The sequence below is a fragment of the Sphaerodactylus townsendi genome, linkage group LG13 (assembly GCF_021028975.2).
Source record: "Sphaerodactylus townsendi isolate TG3544 linkage group LG13, MPM_Stown_v2.3, whole genome shotgun sequence".
Lineage (NCBI taxonomy): Eukaryota > Metazoa > Chordata > Lepidosauria > Squamata > Sphaerodactylidae > Sphaerodactylus > Sphaerodactylus townsendi.
The window spans coordinates 45,864,740-45,889,977 of NC_059437.1; the positions used below are offsets into that span (position 1 = coordinate 45,864,740).

General features: G+C 42.8%; 1 protein-coding gene across 8 annotated transcripts in view; it reads right to left on the reverse strand.

The window, feature by feature from the left end:
• Positions 1-25,238, reverse strand: part of ARVCF (ARVCF delta catenin family member) — a 482,167-nt gene that overhangs the window by 390,793 nt on the left and 66,136 nt on the right. For 7 of the 8 annotated variants that reach the window (XM_048514629.1, XM_048514620.1, XM_048514626.1 and 4 more), the window contains exon 2: positions 22,995-23,048. The gene's annotated coding sequence lies outside the window, so the exon portion shown is untranslated. Of the gene's footprint in view, positions 1-14,782; positions 14,869-22,994; positions 23,049-25,238 lie in introns of all 8 variants that reach the window. The other variant, XM_048514622.1, reaches the window with a different exon arrangement.

The following is a 25,238-nucleotide window of genomic DNA, read 5'->3' on the forward strand; positions in this document are numbered from 1 at the left end:
CTTCAAAAAGCACCCTGCAAAATTGCAATTCTGCAGTGGTTTGCAGAATGGTCAGAAGAAGACAGCATCTTGAAGACAGCAAGTAATTAAGCTCTGAACATTTGACAGTGTAAATGTGCTACTAAGGAGATAAGCTCAGATGGCGTGCCGGCCGCCCAGAAGTCCATGCCGCAAAACAGTATTGGATTTCACTGTCAGCTTTGCCTGACTCTGTTCAGGAGGTGACCAGTGGGAGTAAATTTACTTTTCCAGGATCGGAAGCTGGAGATAAGTTTTTAGAAAGGTTGCTCTTCAGTAGTGTGAAACTCCTTATCACACTAGCTTAAACAAGGCACAAATCAAATAACTAGGAAATGTCAGAACGGCACCTATACGCACTGTTCTCTCCAAGTGTTATTTAATTATTCTGATTTATGTTGGCTGTCAGCTATCAAGCCAAAATGATAAACACACTAAACATTTTTGTTCCTGTAATAATATTTTGTTCTCTACCTATTCATGGCACATAAACTATTAATAGCTACAGTGCTATCAGCAGGCCGGCAGTTCATTCAAATGTAATTTATCAAAAGCCCTTTAATATCTTGCAAAGGGAAAACAGCCAGGTGGATTTCCCTTCTTTTCAGTACAACTAACACTTCCCAGGTTGCCATTTCCCTGATGAACAGGGAAAGGGGGAAAGATGATATAATATTTATTGTTGGCTAGGCCAACAATATTCGAGATAGTAACATGCAAAGAGAAGTATCACACAAAGGATTTATGGTTTATTCTAAAGGAACCTTCTGCTGTATCTAAGAGGAATCATTTTGGAGGGTTCTGAAGTGACTTTCTTGACAAGGTACATGTGTGAAATAGAATCATAGAATCATAGAGTTGGAAAAGACCCCAAGGGCCATCAAGTCCAACCCCCTGAAATGCAGGAACACACAATTAAAGCACTTCTGACAGATGGCCATCCAGCCTCTGTTTAAAAACCTCCAAAGAAGGAGACTCCACCACACTCTGAGGCAATGCATTCCACTGTCAAACGACCCTCACTATCAGGAAGTTTTTCCTGATATTTAGGTAGAATCTCTTTTCCTTCAACTTGAACCAATTACTCCTGGTTCTAGTCTCTGGAGCAGCAGAAAACAAGCTTAGTCCCTCAGCAACATGACATCCCTTCAAATATTTATGGTAAATCACCTTTGCATTTGGGGGGCAGGGTGGAATTTCAGACCACAAATCAGCAGGTACCTTGCCCCCTCTGATACCACAATCTCCCTGATAATTGCAGTCTGAAGCTGAACACACCACTGACAGTTCTGCTGAATCCATCTGCTGATCATGTACTATACTCTGATGCTCAGAGATCAACGAGACCCATACCAAGTTCTACATTTCTTTGGGGCTTTCAGCTTTATCTGTTATGCTTTCTGTCAATATTATCACTTTATTTTTCACCCTAGGGAGAAAAACTGTCCAGGAATTACTGTTATCACAGTTGCTATGACTGGTCACTGTGCTTATCTATTACACTGCTGAGTTTGGTATAAAAAATGGCATGGATTACATAACCTACGAACAGCCCTGCTGGATCAGAGGTGTGTGGCCCAGCATTCTGTTTCATACAGAGACCAATCAGTTGTCCTGGGGAGCCAACCAAATCCCTTGAGGCTGAGGTCTTCCCCTGATGCACTAGATTTTAGAGAGCTGTTGCCTCCGACTGAAGCTCCCTCATAATACTAGAATGTGGGATCATCTGAAGTTAAAGGAAGAGAGATTCAAAACAGTCAAAAGGAAGTATTTCCTCATACAACACATGGCTAAATTGTGGAACTCCCTGCCCCAGGATGTGGTGATGGCTCCAACCTGGAAGGCTTTAAGAAGGGGTGGACATCTTCATGGAAGATAGGGCTGCTAGTCAAAATGGATACTGAGATTCATGTTAGGGAAACTTCCGGAGGAATAACCTAACAAATCCAGAAAAGGTTCTAGCCAGCAAAATGATGCACTAGCCTGCCTACATCTCCCTTGGTCATTAGTGATATGTTGGCAGCTCGCAATTAAGAAGCAACCCTCTCTTCTGTAGTTTACCAAGCCTTCGGCATCTGAAGGTGACTTACACTGTCAAACTGCTGGCCAACCTAGCTCAGCACTCTCTTCTCCAAAGGGCGGCAGCTCTCCAGAATTTAAGACAGATGTTCTGCTATCAGAGAATCTTATTAACTGGTCACTCTCAGGGACTGAACTAAGACAAAATAATGTCTTAGGCTACAGCCACTTCCTTCCTTGGGTTGCCTAGAGACAATGTGATGCTCATCACAGGTGACAATGCTGGTATAAGCTTGGGCGGGGCACACCTGGAATAAGAAAAAAGCAAAAAAGACCACGGTCTGCCAGATTCTGATTTCTACCTTAAGCCATTGTATATACATAGCCTCTTTCCTCGACACCGTCAATTTTCTTTCCTAATAACATCCAGTGCACATTAGCCTTACGTTTCGCTGCAAAAGGTTTGCTGTTATGTAAACTAACTTGCACTTTTCTACCTGGAGGTAATTTTCCAGGTAGAAGCAGTTACGGTCAGCAAAGCTCCAGGAACAGAACAGATGCACAATTCGACTTGGTAGCTAATTCCCTCGATACAGTTAGCAAAAGACACATACTTAGGAAAGAAAAAAAGAAAAATCGAAACTCTCCGGCACATGTTTGCTAGAGTTGCTTTTAAATGTTTAACAGATCAAAATAAAAAAACAAGTTCTCAATTTCTGGAGGGGGGAGCAGTAGAAAAACTGAACAGAAGCTGGATTCACAGCGCTAGTGTCAAGGCCTTCTTTTCTGCAACACACACGTATTGTTTTGAATTACATTTATGAACTAGAATTCATGAAAAGGCTTAGACTAAAGTGTTCTACCGTTCCCTATGGAAGTGGAAAATGCCATCATCGGTACCAATTTATGGTGGCCTTGTAGGGTTTTCAAGGGAAGAAACATTCACAGGTGTTTTGTTATTGCCTGCCTCTGCATAACAACTCAGGACTTCCCTGATGATCTCCCATCCAAGTATTAACCGGGGCAGACCCTGCTCAGCTTCTAACATCTGATAAGAATGGGCTAGACTTGGCTATCCAAGTCGGGGCATTATTCCCCAGACTACCAAGTCAGAAGGTTTTTATGCACATTGATGCTGTTTTTATTAACATTTTGCTGCTGTTCTGATGTTCTGTTTCAAACTGTTGCTGTTGTTAGATTTTGTGCTCATGTATTTTCAGATTTTTATATTGTCAGTGGCCTTGACTACTATTTTAAAATTAGGAGGGTGAAACATAAAGTTCATAAATGAATACTGTGAATGGGAGTAGCTCATACCCATCAGAACTAATTCTTCCAGACACTTTGGAAGATAACAGTGCTCCGGGAAGGTATCTTCATACTTAAGTGGGCCAGAAAGGAAGGACTGGAAACTCTTAGAAAAGACTGGCAAACATTGCAGCAAAATACACTAGAGTGCTTCTCTTGATATTTGCTGGGGGGTGGGGGGCGAGGGGATGTAATCTAACTCCTAAACTACCCCATCTCTTCACACACACACCACTGCATTTTTCAAAACCAAGTGTCCAAAGGGAACTGCCCAAAAATTCTTCTGTTGGAAATTCCTGTGGTGTACTTATGCCTGGTTAGGCACCATTAAGAATTCTGCCAAGGTAAGCAAAAAGAATCCTAGTCATTCGGACTAGATGCTTTGCAGAATCATAGACACCAAAGGATTTTTTTGCTATCCCTGAAGGGCTTTGGAAATACCCTGCAGCATTCCATTGCAATGAGCTGTATATTATAGAAGGAACAAAGGAGCTGGGGATGGGGGCAGGGCAAAAATATTCCCAACCACGTCCAGCTTTCAGAATACAGCGACAGGCACAAAATGCATCTCTCAGTTCAAGCACTTTCTATAAATATACTTCTCAGCATTTTGAAATAGCAACATAGATGGTTTGTGATACTTGCATAAAAGAGCTAAAACTGGCACTGCCATCTTAAGCAGAGTTGCAACCTCCTAAGCCCATTGACTTCAATGGATTTAGAAAGTTGTGCAGCTCTACTGAGCAACTCAGAGGCAAGGCAAGAGCTTCTACATACTCTTTATGCAAGAAAAGCCCAGGTATGGAAGAAAATATGACACTGTAAATTCACAAATTCACAATTCGAGGAGACTTGTGGAGTACAGTGTTGACTACAGCGTGCAGTCAAAGCTCTGCGCATGACCTGAGTTCAATCCCAACAAAAGATGGTTTCAGGAAGCCAGCTCAAGGTTGACTCTGTCTTCCATCCTTCAGAGGCAGGTAAAATGAGTACCCAGCTTGCTGGGGTTAAAGTGTAGATGACTGGAAAAGTCAATGGCAAACTACTCCACAAACACAGTCTACCTAGTAAACATCACGATGTGATGTCAGCCCATAATGACCCAGTGCTTGCACAGGGAAGCACCTTTCCCTTTAACAAAAAAGAAAAAACCTAGCAAACCTAGGTCTGATAAGGATTTAACATGCCCAAGGGACATGGAATATTGAGGGCGGTTAAGAGTCAGTTACAGGAAGAAAAGGGGGGGGGGGATTATACTACTCAACACCTTGAAAACCTAAAGAAGTGTTGAGGAGGAAATTTTGTCCCCCCTGCACAAATGTACCTTACCATTCCACAATTATACCATTATACATTTTAAAGTTTCAAGAACACAGTGTTTGGGAAACTTGGTGCAAATCTTCAACACAGATTCTTAGTGCTCTTTTTTATAACACTTCACACCTTAAACATTATATGCCAATTACAACCAGGCTAGGAAGTTAATTTGTACCACGAGACAAAGAGCAGTATCATTTAATTAGGCCGTTCTGACAGATGACAGCGTGTGGAAGTAAAGCGTATGGGATTACAGAGGAATTCCTGGCCTGGAGTTCATCCAATAATAGCAGGCCAAGGATTAGGTCTTAAATAGATGCCAGACTTATTTGTATTGGAAAGGCAAATAGAATGTGATGCCAAATTCTCATCAACTTCTGACTTCTACCTGTTTTCACAGATTAAATGTGCTACAATCAAACAATTTCAAATCAAATCCACACTTTAAACCTAAAGCTGGAGGAGAATGTCTTTTTTTTAATGTGCCCAATTTAGCTGGCTTTAGCAGTAATCAGAAACTGTTTTTAGTTTCTATTTTAAAAAACTGCAAATGTATGCAAAACCAAAACCAGATTAAAGATTAGGGGGAACCCTGTACAGACTATCCTTTGGAGCCCCGAAATAAACATATTCATCTCTACACACACACACACACACTATGTCTGCAGCACACATTGTGTATGTTTATTTTTTGTGTATGTTTATTTTTCTTAATTCTTGTTGTATGTTTATTTTTCTTATCGCTTGTTGTTTACTGTCCATTTTCCTTTTCTCTAACTGAGCATATTTTTCATTTCACAGGTGATGCAACTAGACCTCATGAAAATGACTTGCTGATTTGGCTTGCTCATTCTCCTACAGAGAGAATAAACAATCACAACTAAGGTCCTTTCTGCACATGCAGAATAATGCACTTTCAATCCACTTTCAAAGCACTCTGCAGCTGGATTTTACTGCGCAGAATAGCAAAATCCACTCGCAAACAATTGTGAAAGTGGATTGAAAGTGCATTATTCTGCATGTGCACAAAGGACCTTAGTTTCATAGTGTTTTGGTCTGCAGTAGAATGGCTACATTCAAATCCAATAGCACCACATATGAGCAATATATCAATGTGTCCTTGTATCATCACTGATGCTCCTTTATGCATTTGAAATCTTTTGCTGTTGGTTTTGGTTGTTAACATCTAGATGCTATCTGCTGCTTTTATTGATTACCATTAGGGTTTTGGAAGAGGGTAGCATTTTAAACTGGCTTTGAAGTTTTATTTATTTATTGTCCACCTCTCTCACAGGGACTCAAGACGGATTACACACAGTGAGTCAGTACAATCGACAAAATGGGACATACTATAACCAATGCATTAGGATTTCAGAAGTCTGGAACCACGAGAAAGAACCAAAGCGTAGTATAAACATTAAGGTGGCACATTTAGCAATATGGAAATTACATAACAGGATCTTACTTACACTTTGGTATATACCCCTACAGACCACAACTCCCTAACATTTACCGAAGTAAGTTTGTGAAACCATTTTGCAGGGCACAGTCTTGTTACCTCTGCCGAAAAGCCCTTTGGAATAATTCAGTTTTGCATAGTTTGCAGAGGGCCAGGAGAATGGCTGCTGCAGTCACACAGTGAATATTTGTGTGGTGTGGTGACAGCTGGTCCCAAAACAGTTTTTTTTAATCTGCACAGCAAAAGCCCCACCTGGCCCAGCCCACTCCCTAAAAACATTCAGTGGGCACCTGCTTTTACATGCGTTTTTTCCATTATATCTCCTGCCTTGTGGAATGTCCTGCTTAAGGAAGTCAGGAATGCTCCCATTCTCCTGGCCCTGGATCCTGCAGGAGGTTGAATCAGCCACAAAATGGCTACTGAAGTCACACAGTGAATATCTGTGTGGTGTGGTGACAGCTGGTCCCAAAACAGTTTTTTTTAATTTGCACAGCAAAAGCCCCACCTGGCCCAGCCCACTCCCTAAAAACATTCAGTGGGCACCTGCTTTTACATGCGTTTTTTCCATTATATCTCCTGCCTTGTGGAATGTCCTGCTTAAGGAAGTCAGGAATGCTCCCATTTTGTGGCTGATTCAACCTCCTGCAGGATCCATTTTGTGATTGGGCTCACTGCAAAATGTCACAATTCCAAAGGTGCCCGGAAGCTCAAAAAGGCTGAAGACCCCTGGAAATCTTGTCAATCTTTAAGGTGCTACTGGACTCAAATCTTGGTCTGAGACGTTAGCATTATTTAGCACTGATAGCTTTTCCAAAATCTAGAAATACAACAGGGTTTTTGCCCTTCTGTTCCTCTTCCTAACGTTACTATTAAGGCAAAAACTTAGTGCTTTGATACTGGCTAGCCAAGACCTTTCTTTTTCTTTCTTACATGGTTCGGCTAGGGCAGTAGTCTGACAACATATTAGATGAAAACAAATTACATTTTAAGGCAGAGTCGTAACACATAATGCCAAGACCATAACGCTGCCTTCGATAACAGCACAAGCCCTATAAAATCTGGTCTCATGAATCACCTTGTAGCTTACCGGCCAATCACACCATCATGCATCAAACCCACATAATATAATAAATCCTGGATCCATAACTTAAATACCGCAGGAAGACCTACCTGCCAACTTGCAGTATGACCTTCATAACAAGGTTAAAAAATCATCAGGCAAGACAAACAAGCCAATTTCTTGAGCAGATCACAACCAGCAAAGATTCGTAAATCTGAATAATATAGATAGAGCTCTTGTGCCCCAGCAAAGAGGAGTGGTCCCTTTTTTGCTCTCGCAAGACGTATTTATTGCCATGGGTTATGATTTAATAGAAGCCCCGTTTCTTTTGTCTGGAAAATAAAAGTCAGGGCATTGAAGAAAAATAAAAGTTCAGGGCATCGAAGGAAATTCTGGAAAAATGCTCTAATATTTCAGGTGTCAAAAGATTTTGAAAGAAGGGTCCTGCGATACTGTGTAGGTACTAATTCTCACTGTGGTGATACTCCAAGAAAGAAAGGATACAACAGAGCTCCGGCAGATGTTCAAGCCTGTAGATGGCAATTCTTGGTTTCTAACTGGTTGTTATCAAGCCTGCCCTTTCCGCACGGGCCAATAAACGCGGGTGTAAGGTAGGTTGCACAAACACGTCCTCGGCCCGGTCCGTTCACATGGCTAGCCCCATGCGAACAGAGCACGCGCCTTCGCACGGAGGCATTGGGGGGGGGTGTGTCCCTGCCTCAGCACAACTGACCCTTAGGGCCATGAAATGGCCCTTTGTCCCTGTGCGGCTCCACAGATGGGAGCTGGGGACCGCGCTTCTCTTGTTGGATCGCAGCCGCCTAACGTGCCTCACAGCTGTGGCCATTTGCTTGGCCGTGGCTGCGAGGCACGTTAAAAAAAAAAAGAATCGCACATAATGCGATTCTTGAAAAACCCAATTTGGGGTGGGGGGGGGACATGGAGCGGACTTGCTTTAGGAGCAGGATCCATGCAAAGTCACATCACTCAGTATGTAGCAAACTGAAAGGCAAAAAAAGATGAAGCCCCTCATGGAAGACAATGAGTAATTTACAAAACAAAAAATGACTATTAAAGAAGGACTTTGCTGCAAAATTAAATCTAAACAGACTCCTGAAAGTGGGGTCCTTCAGGGAAAAAAAAGATATGACCATTAAATTGCAGTTTTAATTTCCGAGCAGCAGGAGTCTGTATAAAAAACCCCTTCCCTCTAATCCAAGAATGTGTGGTATCTTGCAAAACTCTCCCCTCTGGACCCATACAGTTTATTTTTATGCAAACAGCAAGCTAGGGGACCGCTCAAAGGGAGAAAGTGAAGAAGACCTCAGCCAAAACTAGGATGCTCAGAAGGAATGTCACCAGAGGGGATGGAAACCTCGGTTTGTGCTGGCCAGCAATCTGGCATGCAAAGCAATAAAACAATCCTGACATGGCAGTTCACAATTTATGCTCTTCCTCATAAACCATTCATTACTTCAGATTATTTCACTGGAGGCAGAATATAAAAACTAATCGCTACTTGTTCAAAACTGACAACCAAATTTTTTTACGACGGAGGGAACGGCCTAATTATCTCATTATCTACAAGCTCAATGCAGATGAGCTTTTCATATGAGCAAAGGGGTGGTTGGGATTTGGGAAGTGATCTCACACCACTCAAAAGAGGCAAAAAATGTACACAAGCTGGGCATGTACAAAGCGGGGGCTGTATCTTAGAAGCTATAAAGACACAACCTGAGGAGAATCACAGCATGAGGCTTTCAAGCATCAAAGCCACAAATCCACAGCAAAGTCAAGATAAAATGGAAGAATCACAAAATGGTGGCCAGAAAGTGTTCCGAGGAGGTGTGAACAAACTGGGGGGGAGGTAGTTTAAAAAACATTTTGCACAAAGGGCCATCTTTACCTTTCAGACATTCATACTTTACTCACCTCTCCCTATCTTCACTTCTTTCTCTTCCAAAAGCTACTGCTCTTCTCAATGAGCAACCTTGCAGAGAGAGAGAGAGAGAGAGAGAGAGAGAGAGAGAGAGAGAGAGCCACTGTAGGTAGTGTGTCGGACTAGAATCTTGGAGACCCTGCTTCGAATTGCCACTGTGCCATGGAAGTGCACTGAGTGACCTTGAGCCTGTCTCAGTTTAACAGGGTTGTTGTAAGGTTAAAATTGAAGATTTTAATATTTTAAAAGATTTTTCTGGGTGTTCTAACATAAAATGGAGGACAGGTGCATAATGTAAACTGGGTTCCACTGGGAGGTAAGGTGAAGTAAAATGAAGCAAAGTTAAAAAAACAATTATAGGTGATAGCAAGTAGATAAAATGCCACAACTGGGACAGCAGAGCCAAAACGCACAAGTGATGGAAGCTCAGTGGCCCCTGCAGGGCTAAGGCCAAAGGCAAATACCCCTTTGTCCAAACTGCCTGGCTCACAAAGGAGCAACTATAAGACACCATCTCTTTATTCACAGCCGCTCTACTAGAAACAGCCATAACAAGAAATAAATGATGCCTATGCTACAGAAGGATGTAAAACATCTTAAGAACTTCTGTATTTACACTGTAGTATTTCAGATGTATTCCTGTCTGAAGACAGCAAGAGCCAACCTGTCGAAGTGAATAGATCATGCAACAAATTTCATGGAATTTTAAAGGATCTCACAGAACAGGGAGTTCTTTGAAATCAGTTTCAGAAACTGACAGAGAAGTTCCTTAGAAACAACCTCATTCTCTACATCTTAAGATTAAACGGTTCTTTACCTTTGCACACTTTACAGTCCTCTAAATTTATTGTGAGCATTTACAGCACGGAAGAAAATCAACTATTGACACCAACACAAGAGGAAATGGTCTTTTCTTTTGTATCCTTGTTCTGACAATTTGCATGTCAAAGGCCGTACTAAAGACACAGTTATCACATTTTTTGTAGGTCCTTGAATCTTGTTGTCATAGTTACAGGGCTGGAAAATCAGAAATACTTCAGCAGCATTCTAAGCTATGTTAATTGATAGAACAGGCCTCAAATTTCAATGTGGTGACCTCATCTTCCTGCACCAAAACTTGGGTAACTAACTTCCTTTCTGACTAAAAAAACAAAGGAAATGTTACTTTTTTCTCATCTGACCCAGCCTGCTCAATAATATTTTGAAGGGGACAACAGGCAACAAAGGCAGTGTTTTCCTTCACAAAGTTCCAAAAATGTTAATAAACCATCGCTGGGGATTGACTACAAAAAAACCAGATGAAAAGTTTGACCCTGCATGTTTTATGACAAGTATATCTACCCCAAAATGTAAAGGCCACAGAGACAAAATTATGCCTAAAGCAAATATATAGGTCATAATCATACCACGGCAAGTATGCAGAGCAGAATGATTTCCCCCCTCCAAGAGCCCCCTTTGGGAAGGGTGGGGTATAAATAAATAAATAAAGGGAGGGAGGGAGGGAGGGAGGGATCCATTAGAGTGTTTCCGTGGGTGGGAGTCTTTTCCCCTTTTACGGAAGCCCCAAATGATCACTGAAATCCTGTTTCTTGAGGGGTCCTGCCCCCCAACCAACGAAGTGTTTGTGCATGTTTTAAAATGCAGCAAGAGGGGGCAACGAAACCATGATCCAAGGGTGGAAACTCTTCCATTCGTGAAAACACCCTAGCAGATCCAAGCCCACATCAGGAGGACATATATACATTCGTACAGACAGCGCTCTTTCTGTATTTATATCTGTCTGTCTATAATTCTACCATGACTTTTTTCCTTTGGGAACTGAGTATATCAAGGACTTGCCCACAACTCTTATTTGGAGAAACAAACACACATACACACACATCAGGGGACACTCTTGGAGCTGTTGCTCCTGCTGCTCCATTTCACATTCAGTCCACACACTTTGATGAACTGGCCCTAATTAAATGCCACTTAATAGAGTAGGACAAAGCCAAGTGGATGCTCTGGTTTCAAATCTGCATTCTACAATAAATGGGGATTCTCCATGGCCACTTATTTCATGCCTTGTGTATTATGATTACTGCAAAACAGCAGAGTAACATGGTAAAGGCTGGTTTTGTGCAATCGGCTGCCACGGAAGTGAACACACAAGTCAATAATTCTCCTAGAGAAGGAGCTGATCATTTAATATTATTTCTATTCATGTAATATGTATTGATTTATTATTAATCTGTTGACTAACAAGGAAGCCAAAGTAAAGGAAAAACTAGTCAGGGGGTTGTTAAAAATAAAGAGCCATTCCAGTTCAAAATTAACACATAGACTCTGAGGCAAATAAGTCACAAATATTTGGGTTCTCACAAGTCCTATCTCCCTTTCCCCTGACAAAAATGAATATGCAATTTGCAAATAGATTCACTGCAGTCCTAGAATTCATCAAAGTCCAGATCCAAGAAGAAGAAAAAATAAGGGGAGAAAAATCAAGCTTGTGTACTTAATGTAAGTTGATACAGGAAGGGACAAAGGGTAGATCTAGAAATCGCCGGAAACCATAGAATTTTACCATAGAATTTCCAGTGGTTCCTAGAACTCCTTTATCAACTTCTGGTAGGTACATAAGGCTGTGTTTTTAAAAAATCCTGTGCCTGGCAACCCTACCAAGGTCACCAATCAACTGATTTGCACCCAGGTTTTTAGTCAAACATTCTAACCACTATGAAATACTGCCTTTGTGAAGAATTACCAGCAACAAATTATGGCCCGAATTGCTAGAAAACAAAAGCCCCTTAAATCTTCTTCCTTGTCTGAGGAAAGGAAAGAACAGAACTCTGTCTCCTGCTTTACTAATGTCCATTTAACGGCTTTATAGTTCAGAGACTCTCAAATTTAGTACTCTGCATAATAGGCCTCTTTTAATATCCAGTGGTTACCCAATTAAAAGATAAAAACCCCAGGCATTTTCTGAAATCACCAAAGTTAACGGAAGAACCAAGAGTACTATATAAAAAGCATGATGTATGTGTCTCCTTGGCAAATTAAGAGGTGGTAAGGTTTGAGGGAGGGAGGGGGGAGAATTATTGGCACTGTCATGCTAAATTACTCTGAGTGAAAACTCCACTACTGGAACATTTTAGAACAAATAATTCCTTAAGCTTGATTATTGAATGTGGTGAGTGCGCAAGTCTGGGAATCCTCTTACTTACTGACTTCCCATTTATTTTAAGGCATTGGATCAGAACTTGGAATTTAGCAAAGCAGGAGATGAAAATTAGATACTCTCTTTTTCCCTCACACATAAACATCCCAAAGAGAAAATGCTGAAGGCACTGCAGGCCACAAGCCACAATGGCCGCAAACTAGTGTCGGCTACTAAACTAGATTCCAGCGCCTGGGACATACTTTGCCTGGCCTAAGCATTTTGGTCCGGCCCTGCCTAGTTTTAGGACAGATCTCTAACGAATATCAGAGCTGTTTTGCAGAAACAGGTAATGGCAAACCATCTCCATATGTCTCTTGTTATGAAAACCCCACAGGTCACCATAAGTCAGCTGGGAAGTGACGGCACATTCCACTTCTTACATCCGGTATTTTCTGATCAAATATCAATGTGGCCCGAATACACGACTCTATACAAAATGCGAAGTTTCAAGTCAGACTTAGGCAATTTTAATTAAAAATGTATGCAGATGAAATAACAGTAGCTAAACCAATACAGATGACAGATAAGAAATGCTTATTTGTATTGTTGAAGGCTTTCATGGCCAAAACTAGTTAGCTATTGTGGGTTTTCTGGGCTATGTGGCCATGGTCTGGTAGTTTTTGCTCCTAACATTTCATCCACATATATGGCTGGCTGTGATCTGGTAGTTTTGTCTTGAAGGGATGTCCAGGGAAAGCAATGCTGAAAAGGACAATGGCCAGTGTTTCCAGGAGCAAAAGGAAGAGCCTGCATGCCTGTGGGGGTGGGAGATGGATCCAGAACACACACACACACACAATGAATGGCCAAAGGACCAATATTTATACCCTGAAATGGGTCCTGAGTTAGTATGAATATGCTGGCTGAAATGCCAGAGATAAAGAATTGATTGCTTTTCCAGGATTCAAACAAACAAACAAACAAAAAATAGGAGAGACTTTATGAGTTGTCAGGACCCGAGAGAATGCCTGGACTATTCCCTTGAATACTAATTGCTGGAATGGGTACAGATAGGGCCAGCAATTGTTTGTTTGGAGTGCTGATTAAACCACATTAGGATGACACTATGGAGATTAGCTAGCCCCATTGTCCAGCCAGTTATACCTAAGGGCCAGGGGAAAAATTCAGGGGGCAATTGCCTTCCTGACCAGGCCTGACACACAAGATGGATCCCAAAACCCACTGAGAGGCATTCATTTTGTGGGGAGCAGTGTCTCACTCTTATGCCAGCCTTTGGCCCCCATGCCTCCTTGGGGCACCTTAGCAGGAGGAGAGGTCTGACTGCTTACAATAAATTCCACCCTCCAAAACAGCCATTTTCCCCAAGAGAACCGATCTGATCACCTGGAGATCAGTTGTAATAGCAGGAGATCTCCAGGGGCTACCTGGAAGCTGGCAACCCTAACCCAGAGGTGGCGCTGATCGCAGGCCAGAATACAGGCTAACAAGTCCATTTGAAGGAGTTGGGCAGGGAATGATGGGAAAGAAGCAGGCAAGTAGGAAGGAAAAGGGTTGAGTGAGAAGGCGGCAGTAAGGAGTCTAGTGGATAAACAGAGGCTGGTAAATATAGAACCAGAAGAAAAGCACAAGCAAATGCCAGAATCTGTGTACGTATCTTGCATGTTAGGGATGTGGAGCTAAGATAAGGAGAATGTCTCTGAGACCAAGAAGCTGGCTTCCTTTGTTATGACAAGACTGTGCAGCCTCTTCCTTTCCCGCAGTGTAGGGGATTAGGGAATAGAGTTTCTAGATTTGAGTAACATGACTGTTAGATAAGGTTGGATTCGGTATATTAATGAACTCTTTCCTCACTCTTTTAGTGGAATAAATATAGTTGCAAAACAGCCACCCCTTTTGTAAGCACAGTCTTCGCAAGCCACTTAGCTGAAGCCCAAAGATGTCAGAGTAATGTTCTGTCAAGTCAGCCATAAACCGATTGCTCAGAGGAGCCGGACAGCCCCGGATTTATGCAAGTCCTTTTTCTATAAAACATGCTCTGCTTCAATTGCTTCCAATGGGGTTCTACTCAAGATCTCTCTTATACACTGCCAGTTGAATGGGTCTCTGCCCTTCCTCTTGATTGCACACAGTATACCAGGCTACCAAGCATGGCATTTTGTATCCCCTGCTTCCACGGATGCAAAGCACAATCTTTCTCTACCTCTTTAAAAAATGTATATTGAGTTTTTCCCACTGTGTGCTCTGCACCCATGGCAGCTAACAAGATCTGTCTGTCTGCATCTATCAACATTCTTAGGACATTTTAAATGCAACTCTGGAAAGAAAACTGATAGTAAACAATTAAACAACAAAGAGGAAATTGAAGTGCAATCCTAAATATAATTCTGATTAGGATAGTACTTTCTTTAACCAACCTGCAAATCCTTTTTGAACTACAAATGTGTTGATAAAGCATCAAAAGATAAGAAATGAGTGGGGGGGGGGGGGGGCAAGTGAACTTACTATTTATTTATTATATTTTCATTCCATCCTTCTTCCAGCATGGTATACACTGTTCTTTCTTCCTTGATTTTATCCGTACCACAAACCTGTGGGATAAATTAGGCTGAAAGGTTATCGGGAAGGTAATTCCTTCCAAACAGAGATCTGAACCTGAATTTTTAAAGTTCTAGTCTGATGCTCTGATGCCAACTTTCAGATAAGCCCTGGAGATCTCCCGGGATAACAGCTGGCCTCCAGACTAAAGAGATTAGTTCCCCATGAGGCAGTTACTATTTTGAAGGGTGGATTTTCTGGCATTTTACCCAACTGGGCCCTCTCCCCTCCACAACCTCCTCCAGCCCATTTTAACAGCATTGCAGGCCACCGGGCAAAGCAGTGCACTGGGACCCCTATCCTACATGCAGTGACGTGTCTGCCAGAGGGACATGGAGGGGTCAATTGACCCAGCGTGCCCCCCCCATTAGATCACGTGGGGGGTGTCTGGTAGGACTGCGGCAGGCACCCGGCTCTTTGCCAAGGGTCGCCCCTTGGCCCGGCCCTGCCAGGGTACACTGGCGGAGTCGGACTGAGGGGTGGTCTGTGGCAGGCTCCTGGCCCTGCTGAGCACCCTTTGGCCCCACCAGGCTGCCCAAGACCACCACCAGCTAAGGTAAGGGGGGTGCGGGGGGTATTGCCTCGGGCTCCATTTTCCCTTAGTACGCCTCTGCCTACATGTTTATGTTATGTAATGCATAAGATACACACACATACATACATGCACGTGTGATTGCAGAGGTGACTGTGATACTAAGTCAGAGGCGAATCATAAGAATTAATGTTAATATTGTCCATTCTCTTTAGTAAAATACATGCTAAATATGCATTTTCCAATAACAAATATTTATAGTCTAGACTCATGTTTATTTATTTATTGACAGCCAGTCACAACATACATAGATGGGCACCTACACAACTGTCTATCATGCCCATGAGTCAAGATAGCCCTGACTCCACCCCCCAAATTTTCAAGAATTTCAACCCTAGCTCTGACCTGTTGCCTTTCTTGACTGAATGAGTTCTGTCATTTGAACACAACCGCTGAGTGCGCTTTGTCTGTTGCACACAACTTCATTCTGTTGCTTTGCTTGGCCTATGGATTTAGGAAGCAGAACATTCCCAGTATTTCATCAGCCCTTCTGTTTGGCCCTGATCAAACACTATTTGAAAGCACAGCCTCGTTGAGAGACCAGGCAGCAAACACTGATTTATTAAAGCACTTTTATTTCGCCTTTCCTCTTAATCCCAGCTTCCAAGGTAGCTTATTACAACCCAAGTGAAAAACTAGTACATCAATGTGTAAAGGGTCCACCTGGCTCTGGCGATCTAGATGGATCCTCAAATGTGCAATTCAGCTGCAGAAACCAGCTGTGAATGTTCCCAGTATGGATTGGCGCTGCAGTACTGGGAGTTTTGGGTGTGCATGTGGATGTTTAATGCCCTCCCGTTTTCCAGGTAGGGACAAAAACACAAGAGGGCGTTTGTCTTTTCTTTTCCCACCTGCCTATGGAATAATTTGAGCCATTCCATGAGGATCAGGCCAACCGGTATCCAGAGACAAAGACCAAAGCATTTTGAGGGTTAACGATAACACAAGAAGAGTCCGCACAAGTTGCAATAGGGCCCCAGAATAATGTTCTGTCAAGTCAGCACTCCAGAGCTAGGGCCTTGGCGGTTGCTGTCCCTTCCACAGCTGTGGGGCAGCATCCTGAAAGGGAATGAGGCAGGTGCCTACCCTTGGGACCCGCTAGTACAGTGGTGGCGAACCTTTGGCACTCCAGATGTTATGGACTACAATTCCCATCAGCCCCTGCCAGCATGGCCAATTGGCCATGCTGGCAGGGGCTTAAATGATAGGTAATCCTAACTATCTGGAAGTACCAATTCGCTCCCTGCAACATGGCTCAAAATGTTAAGGCAGAGATCTTCCTGGTTTTACAGATGGGAACTCTGGATTGTGTATTTCATTTACCTTAGTGATGGGTATTGATTATTTTAATAGATGATTATTTTTGTGTTATGTTTATGTTTAGAGCAGAGGCATAGCGCCAATGGGGCAGGGTGGGGCGTGATGCCCTGGGCAGAGCTGCAGCGGAGGAGTGTGAGCCCAGGCCGTGGAGAGTGGGAGGGGGGGTGGCACTCTTGCGGCAGGGGTGCAGCGAGTGTGCCCCAGGCGGAGTTTCCCCTCTCTCTGCCTCTGGTTTAGAGAGCCAGCGTGGTGTAGTGGTTAAGAGCAGGTGCACTCTGATCTGGAGAACCAAGTTTGTTTCCCCATCCTGCCACTTAAGCTGTGGAGGCTTATTTGGTGAACCAGATTAGATTGTGCACTCCAACACATGCCAGCTGGGTGACCTTGGGCTAGTCACAGTTCTTCAGAGCTCTCTCAGTCCCACCTCACGGGGTGTTTGTTGTGGGGGGGGGAGGGAAAGGAGATTGTAAGCCCCTTTGAGTCTCCTTACAGGACAGAAAGGAGGGATATAAATCCAAACTCCTCATCCTCTTCTTCTTCTCCTGGGTTTTCCCAGGAAGTGGCATTATGCCACCACACCAATCGCATCGTCACCATGCCCCTGCTCTTCTAAACTCCCGCTGGTCGCCAGGCTAATTCTAGGATTAATCCATATGCATCTCCAAACACATATTCTGAAAACCTAAGGGCTTCTAAGCATTCACAAAAGGGGATGGAGGTGCTCCAAAGTCCACTTTATTTGTGAGGAGTTTAAATGCAGATTTTTAAGGACTTTATTAAATGGGGCTTCAGCAATATGCTTTTCCTTAGGGAGGGCAAAGGAATTTTGCTGTAGTTTGTAAATGGTTAATCTTGGGAACTGTAAACCATCTTTAGTCAGCCAACAAAGGTACAGTATAAATATTTTAATAAATAAAATAAAGCAACATTGCTTCAGCATTTGATGCTGGCTGCTAGGAATCTGATCTTTTCCTTTCTTTGAATCAACACTGTGGAATTTGGAAATATTATTACATTTATCATAGTGTTGCTTATGAAAGCTTCCAAGCTATATTAGCATGCAGACAGTGCTCCAAGGTTGCGTTGTTTTTTCACATTACCTATTGTGCATCTTTTGAACGACAAACAATGCAAAGCAGGGAAATGCAAAGGAAATAAGACTGGAGATCGGGGGGGTGGCGGGGAAGGGGAACGGGACTGAAGGAACACTACACAAATAAACCAGACAGCAAAAGGAATTCAAAAGCCAAGCCTGCCGTAGAGACGAAGCATAGGCAACACTGCATTGACAGGCAGAAATTACACCAGGGAAAGCAAAGGCCCCAAACAAATCCATCAAAAACAGAAGAGCTGCGAGCTTAAAAGCTATAAAGTCACCACTCGCACCATGAATCATAATTCACAAATCCACCACTACCACTTAACATGGAATCTCTCCAACTGTGCCCAGCTTCAAACGGCAGACTGACTCCTAACCTAAATACCTTGAAGCTACTGTACTTGAGGGGCAATAAAAGCTAGCAAGACATATACTAGGCTGAGCTAATACTATCAAAGCAATAAAAATGATTTAATTCTCCTGATGGGTCATCGTAAGGAGACATGCAGACAACTGCTCAGCCCTTCCTAGCTGAAGGATTGCCTCTGTTCCAACCAGCTGGCCAGAGGAATGCTCGCAACTTAGGGCTCCCATTTTGCCTGTGTGCCAGACAACGGAGGCATTACTCCCCACTTAGCAAGAACATACTTTTAGGGCATTAGTTGCTAGATGCAGCTAGACAGCAGAGGAAATTAATACTCTGAATCTTACCATAAATGTCTAATGTACATTCGGGAAGGGAGGGGGCTGCTGCATTAGCTGCATTAGCCTGTTTCAGCCCAACACCAAAGAATATTGTGACACCTTAAAAACTAGTAATTTATTGTAGAATAAGCTCTCATGAGCAACAGCCTTCAGCAGACACATGAAGTGTTACATTTAGTTGGTCGATGTATCCCCAGAGACGCAAACTTGTAAAAGGGGTAGGGGAATTTTTTACAAAGAATGGTCAGAAGCCCCACTTTCTCAGCACCCAGTTTCTTCAGATGCACAGCCACTATAGCCAAGAGGACTCTCCATGTTCAGAAGCAGTACTTTTCTGAATAACAATGCCGGGGACAAGAACAGGAGGTAGCTTTGGCCTTGGCACCCTGATTGTATCTAGATTGGCCACTATTTGAAAAAGGTAAAACCGTAGAGCAGGGGTCTTCAAACTATGGCCCTCCAGATGTTCATGGACTACAATTCCCATCAGCCCCTGCCAGCATGGCCAAGTGGCAAGGCTGATGGGAACTGTAGTTCATGAACATCTGGGGGGGCCATAGTTTGAAGACCCCTGCCATAGAGTTTCAAGAAAATAATACAGTGTTGTGCCAACACAACAATGTCACAGCATCAGCATAAACTCGTTTGCATGCCCCTGCCCCCTTTACTGCCAGGTGTTAGTAGGGATGCCAGGCTCAGCCTGGCAACCAGCAACAGACCAGTGGGGGGTGGGGAGAGAAATACAGGGTGTGACCATCAACCAACAACATGATATCACAATTGGGAGAACCTGGATGTGATGTCATACCTCTCTAGGGACTAGCCAAAACTTTTGGGGGAATCCTGGAAGTAACATTAGTCCTCTCTGGGAATCACCAAAAACTGTTTTTCCCAAAAGTATTTTCATGCCATCAGCCAACCGTGTTTTTAAATTTCATTTTTCTCCCACTGCCACTCAGAGTAGTGGCAGGAAATGCCAGTTGGGCCAGGCATCACCCACCCGCACTGGATATCTTGCAATCTCCCACACAGTATCTGCTCAGCAGCTTCCCATATGATAGCCTAAATTAAATTTTTTTAAGATTTGTAAAATACTGCAGCAAACCGTGCCCTGTTTCATTGCCAAATTCATCTCTTATGTTAGGAACATTTGGAATTTGACAAGAAATACATGGGTGTGATCGTTTTTTCAATACAGAGATGTTTGACATGCATACATGTTTGACATGCATGCATGCAAGCCTCAGATTGTTGCTCCAGGAAGCATTGTGTTGCTAAAATCCAAGGTCAGGAGCATTGGAATCCATGGATAGCTTGGCCATATTGCATTTTAAAACTAAATGTTGTAATATTTTAAGAAACGCTTTTGGATTTGGTTTTACCTTCAAGTTTTATTCATTAACTATGTTTCCCTTTTATTTTTCTATGTTTTTTACTGCAATTTAGCATTTTTTTTGTTTTATTGTTTCCCTTTAATGCCTTCTGTTTTATTATTCTGGAACGTGGGTTGTTGCACTTAGTATTTATTATTGGTCTATGGCAATCAATCAATGAATGAATCAATCAATCCATCAATCCCACTCCAACATCACATCCCATGAGAAGTTTAGCTTGCTCCGGGCCAGAATACTGTTAGATGAACTTTAACCACCCCCACTCCCAAGTGTTGGTTGCCAGAGGCAATCTCCTGTTTTCAGGCATTACTAGTAGCCAGTCTGTTTTAGCCAGCCTTGTTCTTGTAACTTTGGATCCACAGAACAAAACGGGAACTGTGGAGAATTGAATCTTTTTGTATTTGCATAGCCCCACCCCTTAATTTGCAAACCCAACTAAAGTTTCCAAGTTCATAATCATGCTAGGGTTTGGCAGAAGGCTGGGAAATGGCTTCCGTGATGGTAACAGGTCATTACGCACACTGAACACGTTCAAGTAAATAGCTAATTTCACTGGATAATGAGAGTATTAATCATGTCTGCAAATCGTCTGACACCATCAGGCTGAACACAGGCCACCAGCCATGTAGGGTATCCTGGTAGTTTAGTAAATCTCTCCCTTTATCTGCCTGACTAACACTGCCAAAAATGGGGGGGGGGGACACTGGGGACAATGACATACATAACTGCAGTTGGCTTGCGTGGGTTGCAAATTATACACACCTTATTCTCTATATTTTTTAAATATTTTGTCTAAAAATCATACTTACAATTGCCCTATCAAAACACTGCAATGTGTTAAATAATGCTGTTTAAATTCACTTTCAACACACTTTGCAGGTGGATTTTACTGTGCGGAATAGCAAACTCCACATTGGTATGGAAAACTCCACTGTTCACTACAATGAAAACACCCAGAACTCTCAGATCAAATTCTCCCCAAGCTGGTAAGACTACATGGGGACTCTATAACTTCATATTATGTTTGCGTGCACATGTGTGCGTGCCTGTACCAAGGAAGGATGCCATACAAAGGAACACTCCTTTGTACACAACACAACCTATATACCAAAGGAGCTAGAGCAGGGGTAGGGAACCTGCGGCTCTCCAGATGTTCAGGAACTACAATTCCCATCAGCCTCTGTCATCATGGCCAATTGGCCATGCTGACAGGAAGCTGTCCCTGGATTCGGAAACCCACTGGGATTTCTGAAATAAACTATTTCCAGAGGGGGGTAAGACAACACACCCCATCCCAGTGGTGGAAGCAGCAAGCAGGACAAGAACAGGCAGGAATGGCATCCATACACACACACCCTTCCCACGTTATTCCCTGCTGCTGGCCCCCCATGCCAGCTCCCCCCATTATTCTTATTAGGCCTCTTCAACAGCCAAAGCCTTTTCCAGTTCTTATCGTTTCCTCTGACTTTCTCCACCAAACTGCAACAAAGCAGCACAATGTAGCTCAGCAAGGAGTGGGAGAAAGCCCTTTAAAGAACTAAAAGGAAGTGGTGCACAGAGAGCGGCAGCTAGGAGCTGCACGCCCCTGAACACAGAGCTCTGCCCTTTTTCCCCTAGTGGTGATAGACGGAATGTTTGCACCACCTTTCCCCCCTGCCATTTCACAGATTCCCCTTTCAGCTGAAAAAAAAGATTAATAATTTCTCAGGCTTAAAGGGCAAAGAACCAGGAACACCATGAAAAGATGTTGAACATTGGGCACATGAACATTTAGCACAAGGACTTCCTGTTTTCCATGTGGGGGAAAATTCGGGGGAGATGCAGCCTAAATTGTCATAGAGAAGGCTAGAGTAGGACCCTTCGACCCCAATGACTAGCTTTGTATGTAAAAGGAATTTTTTGTATGATTCTATCACGTGACCCCCTGTTTGCATACAAAGCACATCATCCCGAACACAGACCCCAGTGAGAACTAGCCTTCACCCCATAGTCCAAATACCGTGGTGGCGAACCTTTGGCACTCCAGATGTTATGGACTACAATTCCCATCAGCCCCTTCCAGCATGGCCAATTGGAATTTATGTGATGGGAATTGTAGTCCATAACATCTGGAGTGCCAAAGGTTCGCCACCGCTGTCCTAATAGATCCTTAAAGGTCCCTTAACATGCTGCAGCTGCCTCTGTTGGCCCATCACAAACAAATCAACTGATGCAGATTTTATTAGTCACCACCTGCCATTGAAAACAGCAGCAAGAAGCAACACCAGCCAGGTAGGCATTTGCAATTCATACTGCAGATCAATCCTAATCCACTGGCTGGGCCTGGTAGGAAGAAAAGCAATCTGAAACAGAATCAGTTTTCTTCAGCAGAGCACGGGACCCAGTAGAGGGTTTGGGCAATCCCAAGGACAATTTGTGAGCAGATCAAGCAAATCAGCCTAGAAGTGAATGAAGGCCTCAAGGTGCTCACGAGCCCTTTGGAGGAATCAAAAAGCATGCCCACAAGGTTAATACATTTTGATGACTTGTTCCAAGACAGATAGAAAAGGCAACTTGGATCAACGCAGATATATCCTATGGGAACATGTACTGTTTCCAGTCTTTTTCAGGCCATAGTCAGAAACCTGTTTTGCATTACAATTGTTCTAACTAGGCTACATGCTACTTTAACCAGAAACACACACCCACAGAGGAGAGATAGTTACCTTTTGCCAAGAAAAGTAGCAATTCATCTTACAATATCACCTTCCTTTCAAAGAGCTTTCTAGGTGCAGGGAATTGTTTGTATGGAGGACTCTTATTACATGAATCCCTGTTTGCACACAAAGCGCGACAACCCTACCTCAATGAGATCTAGCTCCCATGCCAAAAATTGAATAAAAACTTCATGTATGCACCAAGTTTGCACCAAGGTGTCCAGAAGAAGCAGAGCTCATTATACTATACCATGTCCAAAGACACAGTCTCATTTGGACCAATATTAACTGCCAATTATTATTAAATACCTACCTTATCAGATTTTTAACTTGAGACTGGCTCCACACGACACCAGGAAAAAGAACTCTGGAATGACAAATAAAAATAGCGTTAGCTGCCCTAAATTGAAGCTTGGCAATGATTATATGTGTGTGTTTGTGTGCTATTTAAGGTGTTCAACCTGATTAATATATATCATCTCAGTAGCCTTTACAACAACCCGATAAGGTAGATCAGTATTTCCTCTTGGCTTGAGGTAGCTCAATTATAATTATTCGTATTAACTGAGGGGCTGCAAAAAAAACCCAGAAGGGAACAATGTGGAAATCTCCCTTTTCCAGAATACTCGCCCCTCTGCCTCAAAGTCCCCCTTTTCACCAAAAGACATTTACTGATAAACACTCCTAAACTCAATCTAAGAGTTACACTCACCATCTTTTCATAATACTGCCTGTTCATGACACTACACTGGTTAATTGGTAAAATACCACAGCTCTTTCTGCTCTAGCAAACCCATGGTGTGTCTCCTCTGGAATCTGACAAAAGCGTGCAACATATCCTCCGTCTGGTGTTTGGCATCTGCCAGCCCCGTGCAAATGACATGCAGATTTAGTTAATGACTTGCAACTAAAACATGTAAATCAGTGGGAGCCGCAGGGCTCTCGGATCTATTCCTGCTATGGCCCTTGGCACTGAACAAATTGCTTACTCCTGGGACAGGCGATCCTCTCTTGCAAACCAATTTCACGTAACAAGAAGGCCAGAAAACATTCCATCTTCCTGGCTGAGGAAAAAGAAATGAGGCATTTTTGCTTGTGCATGTGCACTAGCAACTCTCAGTTTCCAAACAGCCACAAAAACAGAGGGAGTTGAAAATAAATTGCCATACACCCAGCCCCAAATTGCGGGGCGGGAAGAGGTGTTCTTTTGTAACTAAGCTAACTACGATCAAAGCATTTTTGCCACCATCTGGAGCTCGCAAAATTTAAGAGAAAAGAAAGCTTGGGTCAAGGGAAAAGGGGCTCATATTTAAAATTCCTTGCATTCTGCTGGAGAAGTCTGCAGGCATTCAAGATATCTTTCAAGCTCCGGAGGATGGTTCAAGCGAAGATTCCCAAAGGAATCTTAAACCAAATGGGGAGGGGAGCCAGCCAAGCGAAAACGAGAGCAAACTCCACGTACCAAACATTCTCTTCTATAATTCATGAGGCATAAAATTGCCTCAATATATTATTTGGCTCCAGACCAAAAACAACCTCATTTACCAGTTCAAGAGCTAAACAAATCTACATATACAAAACTGACATGTCTAAGGCATGCATTTCATGGATTTTTAGGATTAAAATGCTTGTTTACTTTTCCTCTCTTTTGTTGTAGTCTTTTAAATTATTATGCAATGGTTTCAGATGACCCCTTGTTTCATCCTTGTCCCAAGAACGAAAGAAATACACTTTTATTTTTCATGGCCATAACTATCTCTGCATGTTGCTCACATACAACTCCTCCATTTCCGGATTAGCTTTGTGTCAAGAAAGGTATCTGAACCAAGGTCCATGAAGGAAATTGTCAGACATGGTACTAGGCCTGCAGGTTGCTTGGCAACAAGAATCTTACTCATTATCATCAGGTATAGTTCCTGTGTTAAGCCCTGTAGGCCAAGGAGACTCAGACTAGCACCAAAAAGCTTCCTAAGCAAACATGTTAGGTCAGGTGAACCAGAACAGGACCATGATTGGTGCTAGTTAATATTTAACCTTGGGGGCTAAACCCTCCTGCTTGACAATTTCTGTCCAGATTCAAAACAACAATAAGGAGTTGAGGCCCAAAAGAAATTGCAGGAGATAAATAACTTGGAAATTTCCCTATGTGTATGTGCCCGCATGCCTATACAGAGCTGCAACGTCCTGTGTTAATTTCTCTAACCTTCTTTGTCCTTTTGCATTTAACTAAACTCTCAGCTGTTCTCAACATGTTATGCCTTGTAGAGGATGCACAGTCATCATCAACCCATTGTTGTGGGTTTCCTTTATGTTGTAAATCATGCTTTTCACCTATCTGGAAAGAGCTTCAAATTAGTAGAGACACCTTCCCTGTTTATACTGCAGATTATAATTTTTAAATATTCTTACAACCGACTGAAGTGTCACGGGAGCTCCCACTGCAATGTATATTTCAGTAGCTTTGAAAATTCTTGCTAAAGTTCTGACACCTCTTGGCTAGTTTTCTATCTTGAACTGTTTAACAATTTTATTTATAAACATTTTAAAGTACTTAGAT